The 18,111-nt window shown below is 42.7% G+C and overlaps 1 pseudogene; it reads left to right on the top strand.

The window, feature by feature from the left end:
* Positions 1-2,769: 2,769 nt before the first annotated feature.
* LOC125554902 (tau-cadinol synthase-like) lies at positions 2,770-8,470 on the top strand (annotated as a pseudogene).
* The last annotated feature ends 9,641 nt before the right edge of the window (positions 8,471-18,111 follow it).

Here is an 18,111-nt window from a genome sequence, read left to right on the forward strand (position 1 = left end):
CCGCTCCAGCTGCTCCGGCGCGTCGTAGTCCTTCTCCTCCGCCTCTTAAGCAAGTAAAGAAGACAACCGCTTCGTCTGCTCGGTCGGCGTCTAGCAGTACAACCAGAGGCGGGAGGACATACAGATTCGGTCCTTCTCTGAAGACTCCAGAGAAGTTACCATACGAGAGGACCCAGGAGGAGAACGCCGAGATCGCGCGAGAAGAAGTGAGGAAATTCTTTGAAGGGGTGAAAGCAAAGAAACATCCACCTCCGGAGGAGAAGGTAGATCGGGTGAAAGTGAAGCGCACTCTGGCTGCCCTGACAAAACCACCGAAGTCTGATCCGCCGAAAGGAAACTATGACCGCATTATTGGAAAGGAATTTGCCGAAGCGGAGCGGTCGGGAAGTACTGTCAGTGATCAAAGGCTGAAAGAACGACGAGCTGGGAAACAAATTGCCCAGCTCGGCAAACAAGCGAAGCAATCATGCCCCCCGCTCAAGGTGCCTAGCCACAACGTCGCTAATGATCCGAAGATGGTGCCCGGTTATAGCAATCTTGCAGATTACCTGCCCGACGAAGTACATTATGAACCCATGGACATGCAGATACAAAGATACGAGTACGGGAAGCCTCTCGTCAAAGATGAAAGATCTCTATCAACGATGATGCGAAGATTGCATGATTGGTACTTGAAAATCTGCAGAGACTCTGGGGGAGGAGTACTTTGTATGTGAAAGTTAAAAAGGAGCATGACCTCGTTGGAATTGATCGGTTGCCTGTTCCATTTGAGGAGTTCTATCAGTTTTTCAATCAATTGGCCCTCGATAAAACAACGGTCGCCTGCTACTGTCTGTAAGTAGTACTACTTCTGTCATTAAGTTTCTCTATATAGCTTAGCTCTTTCATTGCATGTATTTATAATCATCCTCACTATATTATGCAGATTGAAGATCGTCGAATTGAAGAAAAGACAAGTCGGTGATATTGGGTTCATTAACACATATCTCATAGATGCAACTCAGGTTAAACTTCATGCCGCAGCTACCGAGGCCAACTTACTACAATCGTTCGTAATAAATCAAAACAAAGATATAATACTCTTTCCTTACAACTTCAAGTGAGTGTTACTGTCTTGTGCGTATTCGGTTTCCCTTATATATTAGTCAAGGTTATAGTAATGTAATTCATGAGTTATGCATGCGTGTGCAGTTTCCACTATATTCTCCTAGAGATTAAGCTTGAGCAGGGACTAGTAACCGTCTTAGACTCAAAACGAAAAGATCCCCAGGACTATGCAGACATGACTGAAATCCTCAAGAAGTAAGTTAAATAGATCATTATCCACCATATCAGCAACTTTGTTCATTTCCTGATATCAAGTAATTGTTTTCTTTGTCCGGCAGGGTTTGGAGAAAATTCACCAAAAAAGTTCCAGGACTGCCGAAGGAGCTGGAATTTAGACACCCGAAAGTAAGTACTATAGTAGCATGTTCCACGCATCTCCTAGTGATTCAAGCGCTAGTTTCATCAATACCATTTAGTATTCTTGCTTATCAGTTTGATTGACCTCTATTTCTTGTAAAGTGGTTGTGGCAGGAACAAGGGAATGATTTCTGTGGATACTACATCTGCGAGTCCATCCGCCACACGACATGTGAGCGGGGCGGGTACTCTAACGAACAATATGAAGTACGTAAATAACAACATTCACAATTTTATTTTATTACCATCATTTGTGTTGAGTTTCATTCATTCATATATATATGTATTAACCCCCTTCTTCAAATTAGATGTTTCGGAAGCGGGATGAACTCCTAGCACCAGCTCGCATGCGAGCAATTCAAGAGGAATTGGCGGTATTCTTTCTTGACCACGTGATCCCTGGAGACGGAGAATTCTATGTGGACCCTGAGTCCGTATGATTATATTTGTAAGAGATAATTATTGTATATATGTAGCCGGTAGTATCAGATAGATATACGAGAACTTGTTGTTCGACCAATCTCTCGGAAAATGAGAGGTGATCGATATCACTTCTCTCTGTATGCATATATGTTCATGACGATCTTCTGTTTCCTTCGTTTGCTTTACTAGCTAGCCAGCGTGTCTAGTCCTCTCTATACGTATGTATAGTACGTAGCGTCGACCAAGCACGGACATAAGAGAGGACACTTCTCTATATTAATTATAGCTAGCTAACACAATATATGAAACACCTAAATTAACCCCCCAAAACTCCCAACCCCCCCCCCCCTTCAAAAAAACAAAAACTCCAACCACAAAAATGCTGACGCGTGGATGCCTATTAGTCCCGGTTGGTGCCACCAACCGGGACCAAAGGGTCTCCTGACTGGACTCTGCGTACTGCCCACGTGGAGGGCCTTTAGTCCCGGTTCTGGATTGAACCGGGACTAAAGTACCGACACTTTAGTCCCGGTTCAGGAACCGGGACTAAAGCCCTTTACGAACCGGGACTATAGGCCCTTTTTGTACAGTGAAAGCATATCAGATCTTGTCCTAGCTAGCTGTAGCCGCTAGCTCGCGGGTGGTGCGTCGACGCGCGCGCGATCATGGCGGGATTTGTAGATGGCACGATTTCCAGATCGCCCATAGCAGCGACACAAGGAATCTGCCCCAAGCCCTTATATAGACGACGCACATGCTGCTAGCTCCAACAGCCCACCCCCCATCGGCCCCGTACGTCTCCTCCTCCTCCCACCGCCCGCTTCCGCCGCTCCCCGTTCGTCCTCGAGAAAATTTCAGGCGGCCGGGCCGGCAAGACGGACAATGCCTTTTCATGTCCTCCCCAACCTGCATCTCCATATTCCCAGAACCCATCGTAGCTGCTCGTCCCCATCCACTGGTCTCCTCCGAGCGTTGCCTGCCTCCAGCTATGCACCATTCCGTGGTGTTAAACAAGGAGCAGCGCTTAGACGTACCCACGGCCAAAGGGCCTCCTGCGCTGCCGGCGCCGCTGCTCCTGAGGAGATATCTGGTTATCAAACCTCGCTGTGGGGCGACTACTTCCTCACCTACCAGCCAAAACCACTGCAGGTACGTACGTACGTACGTTTTGCTAGTTGCTCCCTCCGTCCGAAAGCTGCTAGATACATTCATTTGAAGGACAATCTTTTTCGGACAGAGGGAGTATTTCGGAGGCTGGGCACTCACTCAGAGTTGGAGGCAAGGTTTTTTTCTTTTCGGTGCCGTTTTATTTTTCTGGTGGGGGCCGAAAGACCCGATTTCTGAAAATTCTCAGAAATTCTGTTTTTTCGTCGTGCGTAATTGTTCAAACAAATTTGAATATTACTTTTTTGGTATCAAAATATAAAGCCATGAACCTAAAATGAACTTAAACCTTCGCTCATTCGAGTGGTTAGCTCGCTACGCACAGTTTATATAATGTTTCACCTTGTAGCAACACACACGTATATAACTTGTAACTATAAAAATTGCCCGTGCATTGTAATAGGAGGAAAAATATAACTCGCCATCCTACTAAAAGAACAAAACGCACAAGGTGAAAGATGAACACAAGGTTGTGCACATGTGAAGATATAAAACAAACTTTCTGCACATTGGAGAAAATCAGAACTGATTGACAAACAAAAAGATACAAAGTTTGGTAACATTTAGTAAAATGGTACGTACATTTCTGTCAATTATAAGTTTAATTTTAATTAGCAGTATCAAATTGAGTGTCAAAACAATTGTGCTTCTGCATGAAAAGCAGAATTGTGCTTCCTGGAAAGGAAAAAACACAAGTCGGCTTCATGGTGAAGCACAACTTTGCTTCCGCGTGAAAAATAAATGTGCTTCCCGAAAAGGGAAAGGATGCTTTGCATCTCCAAAGAATTGAGAATCACAGTTGTGCTTCCGTTTCTGGGTTTTTTCGGGTTCTCAATTTTTTGGTTTCTGTTTTTTTCTGCTTCTAATTATTTCCTGTTTTTATTTTTTTCTATTTCCACTTCCTTTTTGGTTTCAGTTTTTTTCAAGAAAAAAAGTTCATCCAAATCTTTTTACATGGGATCTAATTTTGAACATCTCGACACGAGAAACACAATGGTGAAAACGGTTCATGATTTGAACATGCGGTTCAAGATATAAAATGCTTTGAAAAAAGTGAATCTAAGAAAAAAACACAAAACTCCGGCAGTGACAAGTGTCACTCATGCAATGTGCCACTCGCCACCACGAGAGGAGTGGAAGTGACCTTTGCAGGTTGTACCCTCTAACTAGTGATTTTGGGATTGAATTTACGTTGTCTCGGTGGTTCTTTCGTTCGGGCAGGCAAAGTCGATGAATTGGGACTCGGGTCACGCTGAGCCTCCGTGCATGCTCACCCAATTCTTTCCACATCAATCGTTAATTAATAGTCGCTGATTGCTCTTTTACATCAAATCACACCAACTTATATATGAGCTACTTGCGATAATCAACAAGCGAAGGCATCATCAAATAGAGGGTGAGATATGGATCCGTTGACCGAAGAGAAATGAAGAAATCTTCGTTGGTGGTTGCACGTGCCAGTAAGAGATTTGGTGGGAAACTAGCCGGAGGCCAGCCATGCATGTCATCGAGGATGTGCAAGCTGCTAATTTGGTGCTTATAAAGAGAAAGTGAGGCACACTACAATAATTAATCCTTCTCGAGTCCAATAGTCTGTATTATTAATTTGGGACAATTGCATTTTTACCCCTAGTTGGTTCCTACCCACGGGTTTTGCCCTTACTTTTCGAGCTTGCTCAGTTTTGCCCTTACTTTTTCCATCGAGATCTCTCGAATGCCCTTTGACCGTTTGACCAAAACTTTGAAAATTCATAACTAATTCATATGAACTCAGAAAATTGCAAATAAGATATCAAAATGTTCAGATAAACATTACCTTTATGTGCATATCATTTGCATTCAGGACAAATGTACCCTTTAAATTACCTAAGGTAATTAATGTTATTAACATTATTAAAAATAAAAGGTATAAACAATATTTTTTTCATGAATAAAAATTACATGCAAATGTAGGTGATGTTTTCTGAACATCCCGATATCTTATTTGCATTTTTATGAGTTCGTATCAACTTGTTATGAAGTTTCCAAATAATGGTCAAAGTGGTTAGAACATTCTTAACAAGATGATACGAACTCGGAAAAATGCAAATAAGATATCTGAATGTTCAGAAAACATCACCTACATTTGCATGTAATTTTTATTCATGAAAAAAATATTGTTTATACCTTTTTATTTTTAATAATGTTAATAATATTAATTACCTCAGATAATTTAAAGGGTGCTTTTTTCCTGAATGAAAATGATATGCACATAAAGGTAATGTTTATCTGAACATTTTGTATTAATTTGGTTTTATAAGAGAAAGGGTAGTGCTAATTGGGTAGTTTTCTTTTTTAAGAGAAAAGGCAAATGCGCTAATTGAGCAGTTTTCGTTGATATGCATTTCTTCTTAACCTCCGCGTGGGCCTCCCTGTCGCCACGAGGTGGCGCCATTCGGATGCTATCGTGTGACGCTGATGGACGTTTCAGTAGACACACTAATTTCGCTCAGCTGCCACTAAGGGCACCCACAGACAACCTAGCCACTAACAAGATCTCGGCACAAACAAAAAGACAATCAGATCATTGAGACCGTCATGCTTGAATAAATATCTTTGACTTCACCTCAGACAAGAGATAACTTACCACATATCACATTTGGTATTAACCCCCCCTATTTACTCTCATAGAGAGCATATTCGACCTTGCCGTGTGAAATTCTTACATCTCCTTACAGGCTTACGACATATGCAAGTAACCCACAACTGCATCCGATTAAGCATATGTACCGGGCCATGCCATTTCCATTTACCACAACGTTCTAACCATGCTTTTTAACAGTTTACTTTTTCAAGTTTATATTATTCCCATCAAATCCGTTCATGTGTCTTTGCATGTGCAGAGATCGGAGCAATGGATGAGTGTGAGAGCTGATAAACTGAAGGAGGAGGTCTGTGTGTTGTTTAAGTCCTGCAGGAATACAACGGAAATGACAGCGTTATTGTACACTGTCCAACGCCTCGGAATAGATCACCACTTCAAACAACATATTGATGGTGTGTTAAGTGAGATCCTTGAGACAGATTTTTGTAGCTCTAGCCTCCACGAAGTTGCTATGAGGTTTTGTTTGCTTAGAGAACATGGTCTTTGGGTATCTCCAGGTATGTCGTCTTGTGAATATATACAAAACATATAATTAATTCCCACAAAACATATATAGAAGATAGTCCAGAGCTTAGATAATCCCTATAAATTAATATGAGCTGTTTTCGTTAACAATACGTCACAAATATTTGACCTCAGATGTTTTCAACACATTCAAGAATGAAGGTGGAAGCTTCAATGAAGATATTACCAATGATCCAAGGGGACTTTTAACTCTATACAATGCAGCACATTTTCTCATTCATGGTGAGACATCACTCGAAGAAGCCATCTCTTATGCAAGGCATCACCTTGAATTGATGATCGATAGTCTCAAGTCCCCTTTAGCTGAACAAGTTAAGCGTGCCTTACACTTACCTTTGCCAAGGACCGTTAAGAGGGTGGAAACAGTGCATTACATCGCAGAGTACATAAATGAGGATGGACATAACCCAACTCTACTGGAACTTGCGAAGCTGGATTTTAACCTTTTGCAGCATGTTCACTTGAAGGAACTCAAATATCTTACTAAGTATGTCTATCTTGTATCCACTTCTCAATTAAGTTGGAACCAATAAAGATTCATGCTTTGATGTATTGTATCATTCAGATATACGCTTCTGACACTATCCATCACAGTTTAGTATGAAAATTTTCTTTAACTAAACTATCGAAGTACTTCAAATAAATATTTCCAGGTGGTCCATCGATTTTTTTGGATATGTGGAGCTAAACTATGTTCGGGAACGTATGGTGGAGTCTTACTTTGGGCCATATGCAGTCTACCATGAAAAAGAGTTCTCCCTATCAAGAATATTCTTTACCAAGCTGATGGTGCTAATGGCCGTGATAGACGACACATATGATGCCCACGCTACCATAGAGGAAATTCGACAGCTACACATGGCCATACAAAGGTTCGTAGTTTGGATTTACCTTCCTATGCTAAAACGTGCTAACATGCAATGCAAGGAATGACCTAATTAATTTTCTTTGAATTATATGCATGCAATGTAATCTAACATGTAGATGGGATGAGAGTACACCTTCTCTTCTACCCGAATACCTGAAAAGGTTCTACAATGAAATCATGAGGACCTTTAAGGATGCTGAAGGTGAAGCATTCATTGACACCTACCATCTTGCATATGCCAGGAAAGCGGTACATGATCATCTGCCTTACATTTTGTACTTATTTGAAGATAACCAAAAAGTATACACTCGCCTCTACCTGAGAGAAGCACACAAGACACAACCTAGTTTATTATAATGATTTGGTCAGTTTGAAATTAAAAAAAGCATGACATGATGCATAGATAAATGGTGCTCCACGACATTGAAAATGACAGTGATGCATCGGTCCGTGCACTAAACTTTGATCATAATCATGCAAAGACCTCTCATGCCCAATCTCCAACCTGAACAGGCTAAGTCCTCCATCCTTAGTAGTCACCAAGATTGCAGCAATGGGGTGCACATGAATGTAACTGATGGGTTATTTGAAACTTATTTTTTACCAAATCTAAAATTATAAAGATCATTTCACTTCTTCTGTCCTCTGCATCGACTAGGGATGCATACAACATTTCAAATATGATGTCGACATATTTTTTCACATTTTTTGCTTTCATGGTTAATTTGTTGTCTTCTGTGTAGCTTCAAAATTATTCTAGCTATCATATCCAAGAAGCCGAATGGTCACATCTGAATCACAAGCCAAGCTTTGAAGATTTCCTGAATTTATCAGCAAAGTCCGTAGGTTTACCAAGCTTATCTGTAGTTTTGCTGGTTGCATGGGTGATGCAGTAAGCAAAGAAGTATTCGAGTGGGTAACAGGTTGCCCTGATATCATCAGAGCAGGTGGGAAGATATTACGTTTATTTGATGACTTGGCTGCACAGGTATAGTCTTTTTTGGATATTATCCCAATTACTTCATAATCTTTTACCACAATGGTCGTTTAAGGTAATGTATCTAATTAATATTGTCATAAATAATTTGTAGGACCAGAAGGCAAAGGGGGATGTGGCAAGTTGTTTGGAGACTTACATGGTCGAGCATAGGGTCACAAGTGAGGTTGCCATTCCCAGGATCCATTCACTCATTGAAGCTGAATGGAAAACAATAAATGAAGCACACTTTGAACATCGTGCACTACTCCCGGTGGTCAAGCGGATTTCAAACTTAATTAATACTGGGACCATATATTATGCGGATCAGAAAGATGGATTCACCTTCGGCGTGCATATCCAGGAGACTATTGAGAGACTCTTTGTAAACCCCATTCCCATGTAGTAGGTTGTAATGGTGGTGCGGCAATCTACCTGTCCACAAAGTTGCCACTTTAATTAAGTATTGTACAATATGCAATTGTATTCCTGATTATTGGATGATACTTGTATCATATACAATTATTTGGAGAGAACACTCTTCTCGCTGCATTATCCACATCACCACTCCTGCACACCCACCATTTATATTTTTATAGTATATTTATTTGGTATTGTTAGAGATATATTTGGTAATTAGAGATTGTCCGGGATTAGATAAAAATTATTTTCATCTTATCTCTTGGAGGCGTCTTGCCCTTCAAATCTTGTACTCAATATATACTTGCCCCCGTGGTTCAATAATACATCCACCACATTACGCCAATCTGTAGGATCAGGAGTAAATTGACCGGAGGGTGGTTAGTGGGAGATTTAAAATTTCTTTCGAAACTTCAACCTCTCGAGAAAAAGCAGTGGAAATCAATGTATAGTAGGAACGCTGAAGATAAGTCCAAACATGCAACCGAGAACCAAACAGCCCATCCCAGACAGACTATGCAAAACTTTCAATGAAAGCAATGCTAACACTACTAGGCAAAAGCCTATACACAGAACCTTACCAGCAGCACGCTTTAAAATAAGGCGCTGCTATTAACTAGCAGTAGCGAGCGCGCGCAAAACTCACTGTTGAAATAAATGTATCAGTAGCGCGCCCTCTCTAAGACGCGATACTGCTATAATTGCCACGACGCCGCCGCGAGGCTAGTTCTAGCAGCAGCGCGCTAATTTGAAGAGCGCTACTGCTACAGACCATAGCAGTATCGCATTTACACAATAACCGCTACTACTAAGTTTACTAAAAAAATTAGTCCCACCTCGCTCCGTGAAGAGAGTTTGTACCACCTTAAATATGTTACTTCTCAAACTTTCACAATCACTTGGTCTTCATTAAACTCTATGTGTAGAATTTGTGGCCGTAATATGAGTCCTCACCAGTTTGGAACTGGTGAGGACTCATATTGACAAATCAGATTATACACAAAAAGATCATTGATGATCAATGTATTTTTGATGTCTATATTTACATGCTGACACATAGCAGTAGCGCGCTCTTTGTGAAAGGCGCTACTGCTAGGTCGTTTAGCAGTAGCGCCTTCTGCTATAGCGCGCTACTACTAAGCCATTCCATCTCCCCCCTCCGATCTATCCGATCCACTCACACTCTCACTCGATCTCCTCCTCAACCCCCCACGCCGGTCCTCCCCCGTCGCCCCTCCTCCGATCTGCGCCGCCGCCACCTCCTCCTCCTCGCTGGACTCGGTACCGGCCTCCTCCTCCGTCCTCCCTCTAGTCGCCGCTGGCCGGCCCCTCCTCGCTCCGCCTTCCTCCTCCGTCCTCCCTCCACTCGCCGCCGGCTGGCCCCTCCTCGCTATGTCTTCCTCCTCCGTCCTACTCTCTTCTCCCTCCTCGAGTTGCCCCTCCTTCTCCCTCCTCCCTCCTCCATCCACAACCCCTCCTCCCTGCTACATTATGATTTAGTAGGCTAGTTGATTTAGTAGGCTAGTTAATTTAGTTAATTTAGTTGATTTAGAACATTTTGATTTAGTTGATCTAGTATGCAAGATGATTTAGAACATTTTGATTTAGTTGATTTAGTAGGCTAGTTTATTTAGTTGATTTAGTTGATTTAGAACATTTTGATTTAGTTGATTTAGTATGCTAGTGGATTTAGTATGCTAGTTGATTTAGTATGCACCATTTTATTGTTATTTTTTCTGTACATGGATAGGTAGATGTTTTTGTTTTTTTGTAATAAGTTATTTTTTGGCAAAATGTAGGTGCTAATTTAGTTAAATTTGCCACTTGTTTTTTTAATCAATTATCTTAGGCAATAGGGGCCAAATGAGATGAAATGTCTTGGTAGGTGGTACCCTTATTTGGTAGATATTTGTGAAAAGTTTTTTCGGCAATAGGTGTCACCGAAATGCTTTGTCCATAAAATTGCTTCTCGCGGAAGAACCAAAAATATCACATGCTACTGTTTTTCTTTCCTGTGAAGTGAATCGTTAATCCTTTGCTCATATTGCTTTAGAAAAATGGCGCCACCACCACCACCACTATGTCGACTATGCAAGTCAAGGTGCACCAGCAGCCTTGCAACTGGCAAGCTGTTCGGCATCTACTTCCAGCTGAGTTTTCGTCATGCGGCGGTAAGAAATTAGATGAAATGTAACAACTATTTTATTTTAGTGTTGGCTTTACTGCATTGTGTCATTGTGCTTTTTTACACAGATCGTCCCATGCAATGTGAGGTTGAAATTCAACAAGCTGACAGGAGACACTATGACTTTGAGGTTCCTGGTGGGCCATACACTATGGAGGTCGAGAAAGGACGCAATATGTCGCAAATTGGAGGAGATGGATGGGCCCGTTTCCTTGCCCACATGCGTCTTACTGGTGGTGAGTTGATCAGCTTCTCCTTCAGAGCAGGAAGACCCAAGCTAGCTGTCATTTATCTCAACCTGGTGGAAGATGACGAAGATAATGAAGATAATGAGGACCCACTCGATGAAGATGATGAGAACCCACTTCATGAAGCCATCGTAGCTCAAAGAATGAGGCTGAGCGAGGAGGAGGTGTGTAACCTATGGGACATAATTCCGTCACGTGATGACTTTGTCGGGGTGCCATTCGTGACCCGCCTGACAAGTATCATGGTCGATCGGCATGAAATGGTAAGTTATATGTACTGCCTGTAGTAATTTGATGATATATATATATATATATATATATATATATGCTTTCTTGTTATACTTACAAATGCAAATTATTCGATGATATGCTTAGTGAATCCGATGATATGCTTAGTGTAGAGTCCAATGATATGCTTTGTGGAATCTAGTCGATGATACTCTTTAGTGTAGAGTCCGATCACATGCTCTTATTAGTGTAGAATCTAACGAACTATTAATAGTGTAGATAATCCATATATACTTATTAGTAGAATTCATGATTAGTTAGTACAAATGCGTAGTACTGTGTCTTTTGATAGTGTAGAAATCTAGACTTAATAGAAATATATTTGCAATAATATGTGCGAGGCTATTTATTAATTGATATGTTTTTCTTATTTAGAAATTGCCAAAGAACCTATCTGTGAGTTGTGGTATCGAGCCTGATGAAGAAGGCTCAGCTGGACTACGCCTTACCGCAAGGGGCTCCGTCACCACATGTACTTACCGCATGGACACAGACGGTCGCACACACTTAAACTCGGTTGGGTGGAAGAGATTCCTCGTTGGCAAGAATCTTCGTGTTGGATAGGCCATCCTAATTACTATCAGGAACACCCACCGCTCAGGCTTGAGGATGATGATCGTCGTCGATATCATCTAGAACTACATATGTGTGTGTGGCTATATCATCTAGAACTACATATTATGATTGTCATCGATATCATGTAAAACTACATATGATGATCGTCGTCGATATCATCTAGAACTACATATGATGATCGTCGTCGATATCATCTAGTACTGCTTGAGGATGCATGTTGAGTATATATGAAATTGTTATCTAGTACTCCCTCCGTTCTAAATTACTCGTCGTGGTTTTAGTTCAAATGAACTAAAACCATGACGAGTAATTTGGAACCGAGGGAATACTAGCTAGTACCTATAATGCTTTATGAAATTGATATCTAGTAGTACCTAAAATCTGGAAATTGCAGTTTATTGAAGCTGAAACGGGATGGAAATGATGAAAGATATAGCAGTAGCGCGGGTCTAGGAAATCGCTATAGCTAACTAATAGTAGCGCGTTTCGGAAAAGCGATGCTGATGTAGTCAATAGTAGTAGCGCGGGTACAGACCGCGCTACTACTAACAGTTAGCTGTAGCGCCTTATTGGTAGCGCGGCTGCCCGCGCTGCTGATAGCCTCAAAACCCGCGCTACTACTAGGGTTTTCCCTAGTAGTGTAATCTTACTATTGTCGTGACAGAGTGCTTAAACAATGGCAATGGTGAGACAGGACGGAATCAGAGCTAGCAACACAGAACAACAACAGACTGCATAGAATACAAACTGAATGCAATCTATTGAAAGGTGTTCATCGGATCATAGCTCGGCTGTGTAACAAAGTGGGACAAGAGAATCAATATACGATCATACAAACAAACTTTCTTAAGCACGACAAACTAAAATACACTGAATAGCATGGTCATGGCACCAATTATAAACGGAGGAAGATAAATGATCACATATGTCCATCGTAACACAAAGCGCTGAAGATAAACTACTGAAGGAACTGCAATAGGGAAGAAATAACCAGTGGTGCTTGATGGCGAGAGATGATTTAGTAGAACAGTTCACTCTTCAACAAAAGAGCTATGTCTAGTTGGAGGGTCTTGTGACTGAACACAGGAGCAGACCTCTCTCCGTTCTAATCTCTTTCAACACGAAGCTGATCAGACTTTTATTGAATTCACTTGGGGTAGATCCTTCTCAGCGATCTCCAAACCGTCGACAAACTTGCTTCATGAACCACAATTACTCTTGGTTGCCGAAGACATTGACTTGGTGAGGACAATTACTATTTGACACTCCAGCCGACACCTATCCGTCTAGAGAGTGTACAGCTCTCAAGAGTAATCACTACAAGAAATATGTCAACTTATGACCACCACTATTGGTCACTGAATGGTCACAAATTTCCATTTATGACCTTTTTGTGACCAAAAACAGAAGGTCAAAAGATGGGCGTCGTAAACTGACTATAGCGACCTTTAACAAAAGGTCGTTGATCCTATGACCTTCTTTTTTGGTCGCTAGCTCTCTCCCCAGGCCACGTAGGCATCCAGCATGGCAATCTGACGTGGCACAAGATTCAGCCCGGTCCAATTCGATTTTCTACATGGGCCTAGCCCAACAATTCAGCCTATTTGTGTTTTTTTCTGTCTGTCAATTTTTGGTTGGGTTCATGGGCCAAGCCCAATATTGCAGCCTTTTTATTGTTGGGTTGTGGCCTTTTTGTCTAAACGAATTTAGTTTTTTTTTCAAAAGGGTCCACTAGTCAGATGGGTCCCAGTTTCAATTTGTCAGGTAAGTAGGTCCCACCTATCAGACTCATAGTCTTCATATTTCAAGCAGTATTCAGATTCGCAGAGACAAAAAACACACATAATACTTAAACAAGAGCAACCAATCACATAATACAATACTTTACAAGCTCTATCCGTGCCAGTACAAAGGGCCATGTATAATACAATACTTTACAAGCTCTACAAGTGTAATATAGTACTACTTCACAAGCTCCTGGACTCGCTGAACTCTCTCATATTTCTATGCAACTTCAACAGGACAAAAACTTCGGTAGTCAGGGCTGGAACCATAGTCAGATGAACAACACGCCGGACTAGCTCGACGGCGATAGTCAGGGCTGAGACCAAACAAAACAGCAACATGGCTTCCTCTGTCATCCTGTTACATGAATCAGAAAAGAATGAGAAAAACTGGGGCAAATATATTATGAACAGACCATTCAACATTCAGCTAGTACCATGCTTTTTGTTGTCGAGCTAGTTAAAATGAGATAGTAGTTCATATAAGAAACAGAGAAACAATATGAATATGCATGGCACATATGCAGGTTGTGCAAAAAAACTGCACTACAACACACTGCGCCTAAAACAAAATACCATTCTACTATCACGACCATACATTCAACTGGCAAGATCTAACAATACTCGTCACCACACGCATACTAAACTTCACAAAGGCAGGAGATGATAAAGGGAACCAAGGAAGATACCTGTGGATGATAGTGTCGACGATGATCTGGATTGAGTTAGCATTGATGAGGAAGTGGATGGTGTCCATGGTGTGCTTTAGATGCACACAGCCATGAGCTTCTTGCCGCTGTTGCATCCGTTCGCTCGATGATGGGTACCAATGCATCCAAGTAGAACAAAACCACCAACATTAACCCACAGCTTCAAGTACAAGCAAGTATATATCAAGTGACAGTGAAAACAAGTTGAGAAAAACACTGTAAATATCTATTTCATGTCATGCAGAATTCAAACCGAATAAACCTATGCATACGAAGGTGAAATATTACAAAGAAAGCACTCATCAGGTAGCATGCATACAAAGTCTCTGTGTTGGCAGTAGTAAATACTCTTTGTGTTAGCAGTAGTAAAACTCATGCAGTACCAAGTTAACAACTTTGAGTCAGAAAAGCTAGAAGTGTCTCTTAAGAGAGACCAGAACTTAGAATTAAAGCACATATCATATTCTGAACAGCATCAGCACCATGGTAGTAACAATTAACATTAGTAGGACATCAATGGGGCACAACTTAGTTAACTGCAGACGGATGGACACACAATTACCTTCTCGAGGCAGGGGCGAGCGTCCTTGAAGTCGAGGAAGATGAGCGTGAGGGCGGCGCTAATGGCACTCTAGGACATGTTGAGGCCGAGCAGCGGCGGCACAAGCATGCCCAAGGTGATGGTGTACATGCCGAAGGTGATTTTCTCCCCAGATTCAATGCATGGAACAGCTCCCTTCAGTTCCCAACAGCAGCAAGGTACTGGTGCTACTGCCGTGCAAAGAAAAATCTTGTAAGCATGATAGGAGGTTGGGATGGCAGGAAGTGAAAATCCTGTCTAACAACATGAGCAGAGCACTAGTTATAAGCGTGATAGAAGGCTGGGTGAAGAATATACGAAACTGAACCAATCAATTCAATTCAAAGGGTGTATCTTGTGTAAATGATGCTAGCAATCTCAGTTTCATGCATATATAGTAGAAATTTTATTAGATGATCCTAACTCCCAGGTAAGTGTTTCTTCATATAAAGTAACTATAATTAGCACCCAACAGCTAGATAGCATATGGTGGAGAAACTAGTTTCAGCTTATCCAGAAATACCAGCGTTGTGCACACCAGGATAAAATCAAAGAATCCAAGAACAAGACACTTGGAGCAAGCAACTGATGTAGTAAACAAGCTTTGATGATGCTAAATGCAACAGGTTTGCATAACCTGATTCACAAGGCTTCGAGTAAATCGAGTGCCAAGGGGAAAAACAGAAGCCAAAACCAAGAATTGCAAGATTTAGTATAAAGGATATAACTCAGCATTCAGATATTTCTCGTAAGATTGCGCACTAATCCAACACGATATACAGAAGGTGTCCTCATAGCTCTACTAATACCTGGGAGTATGGATAGTGGGGTATAGAAACAAAATCAATCCATTGTCATGTTCTAGGAACTGACTATTAGAGTACATGCTCAGGATATAAGTGGAAGCAAAAGAATATAATGAGATGTCACCATACGTATGTGCATAATAATTGTACTAATATAATCTGACTTGATTTCTTTCTTAAAAAAAATTCTTATCAACATGGCTGTCACCATACGTATGTGCATAATAATTGTACGTATATAATCTGACTTGATTTCTTTCTTAAAAAAATTCTTATCAACATGAACAAAGATCATCTAACCAAATAAACTAAATTTTCAAAAGTTATGTGACTTCTGAAAATTCAGTTCATTTAGTTGAACTAAAGAGGGCCACAGAATACCATACAGGGTGCCCATTTGCACTCCTACACTCTAACACACACACACACACACACAGACACACACACACACACAAACACTGTGGAGACTTTTGAGAAATTCAGTAAACTCAGTGAAATTCAGTAAACATGGAGTAGAGAAGAGAGGTTCAGACTTCAGACCCAATGTAGGCGCTGGTGACGGAGATGATACAGGCTGTAGGACTTGGAGATGAGCTACAACAGTGGAGAAAACTTGTAGCCGCCGCCACTGCTGCCAGGTAAGCAGGCGCGACCCACTGGACAACCCAGCCACGGTGTCGCAGCAGCAGCAGCAGGTGTTCAATTAGGCAAGCAACAAGCCGCATGATTTGCGTTCAATTAGCCGATGTTGAACAGGACCGCCTCCCCTCCATGGCTTGCAACCACCACGCACCTTTCCTGGCTGGTACGATGAAGTGAAGCCCTTCTGCTATGCTGTAAGGATGGAAACTTCCCCTGCACAAGGACAGGAGAAATATGAATCAACTACACATACCTTGATGAACAGAATCGACATCACTTGCATCTCAAAACTAGGCGCTATCACATCAGCAATGTTTCTTTTTCTTTTGGCAGAAATATCCTCACATTTGTACTAATAATCCAATCAGGGTATTTTACATCTGATAGTAAAGAGGGGCATTAAGCAACTAATTTAGGCATGGATCAATGAAACCACCAGCTACAACAAAGTCATAGCGAACAGGCTACAAGTCCGCTGCATATAAACACGTGCTAGAATGGCAAATCTGAGAGGCAGGATCTAAATATGCAGAGGTGATAGCGCCTAGCATCAATTACAGTATTTAGCACAAAGTCATTTGATTGTAGCAATTCGGGCCAAAGCATAACACTAGTAGAACACAAAAAATGACTTGATGGCCATGAATCATAGCATGGTACTGCTGTTGCACAAAGGCCACAAACTTGAGAAGAGAGAGGAGGGAGCCAAAGGGGATGATGTTCACCATGGGAGTTTTGTGTAGTCGACGCCGTGGACAGGCGCCACCGCGGTTGTGGGACGGCCATCCACTGCCGACACGCACGCGGTGGAGGAGGCCGCCCGAGGAAGGCGCCGCACACGTCAGTCCCATAGCGACCGAGCGCAGGAGCACCGTCCATGAGGTGGAGATGCATGTGGGAGGGAGGGAGAGGACGAAGCAGAGGCACCGGAGTTGGAGCCGCCGCCGCCCCCGTAACCCTAGCCACGGGGAGAGGTCGTGGGTGAGCGCTCGAGGCGGATCTGGCCGGAGGGAAGGGGTGGTAGGGTAGGGTGCTGCACGCCGGCGCGGGACGCCATGGTGGACCTTGGCGTGGGCGTCGAGGCGGGCATGGCAAAAGCGCACGAGGAGGAGGCCGTCGAAGCAGGCGGCGACCTGGCCCGAGACGAACCCGCCGTCGCCGGCCCCGGGGCGACGCGGGTGGACGAGGTGGGTGGACGACGCGCGCTGGATCAGGGCCCACGGAGGGCGCGGCCGCGCCGTGCAGAGGGAGCGGCGGAGGCCCGCGGCCACGGTGAAGGCGCCCGGTATGCGGCGGAGCATTCTGTTGCGGGTGGGGCGATTCGGGGCCGATGCGGTGGTGGCGGGACGACCTAGAGACTCTGGGCAGCACGAGAACACAGATCTGGGTGGGCGCCGCTGCGGGACAGGGAGGAGGTGGCGGCGGCGAGGAGCCGAGGAAGGAGGAGTGCGGGTTAGGGTTTGGGAGGGATGGGATCGGGGGTGGGTGGGAGACGAGAGGGGGTGTGGGAGGGATGGGATCGGGGTGGGTGGGTATGTGGGGTTTCCCCTTTTCATTTTCTTTTTTTCTTTTTTCTTCTCTATAGATAAATGGATGGATGGATGTGGGATGATGGATGGATGGATGGGCGCCATGTCATCAATCCGTGTCAAACCAACTCCACCAATGGGAATAGAGTATATGTGATTTGTGTATTTTAATTTGTTTTTCTTCTACTTTTGCACATGATTTTTTTTAAATGGTCTCACATTGTGCACAAGTTTGTATCTTGAATGACCAAAAATGCTGACTAAGGAATTTTTCATTTT

This window comes from Triticum urartu, chromosome 5A (assembly GCF_056163025.1).
Source record: "Triticum urartu cultivar PI428250 chromosome 5A, HENAU_Tu73, whole genome shotgun sequence".
Lineage (NCBI taxonomy): Eukaryota > Viridiplantae > Streptophyta > Magnoliopsida > Poales > Poaceae > Triticum > Triticum urartu.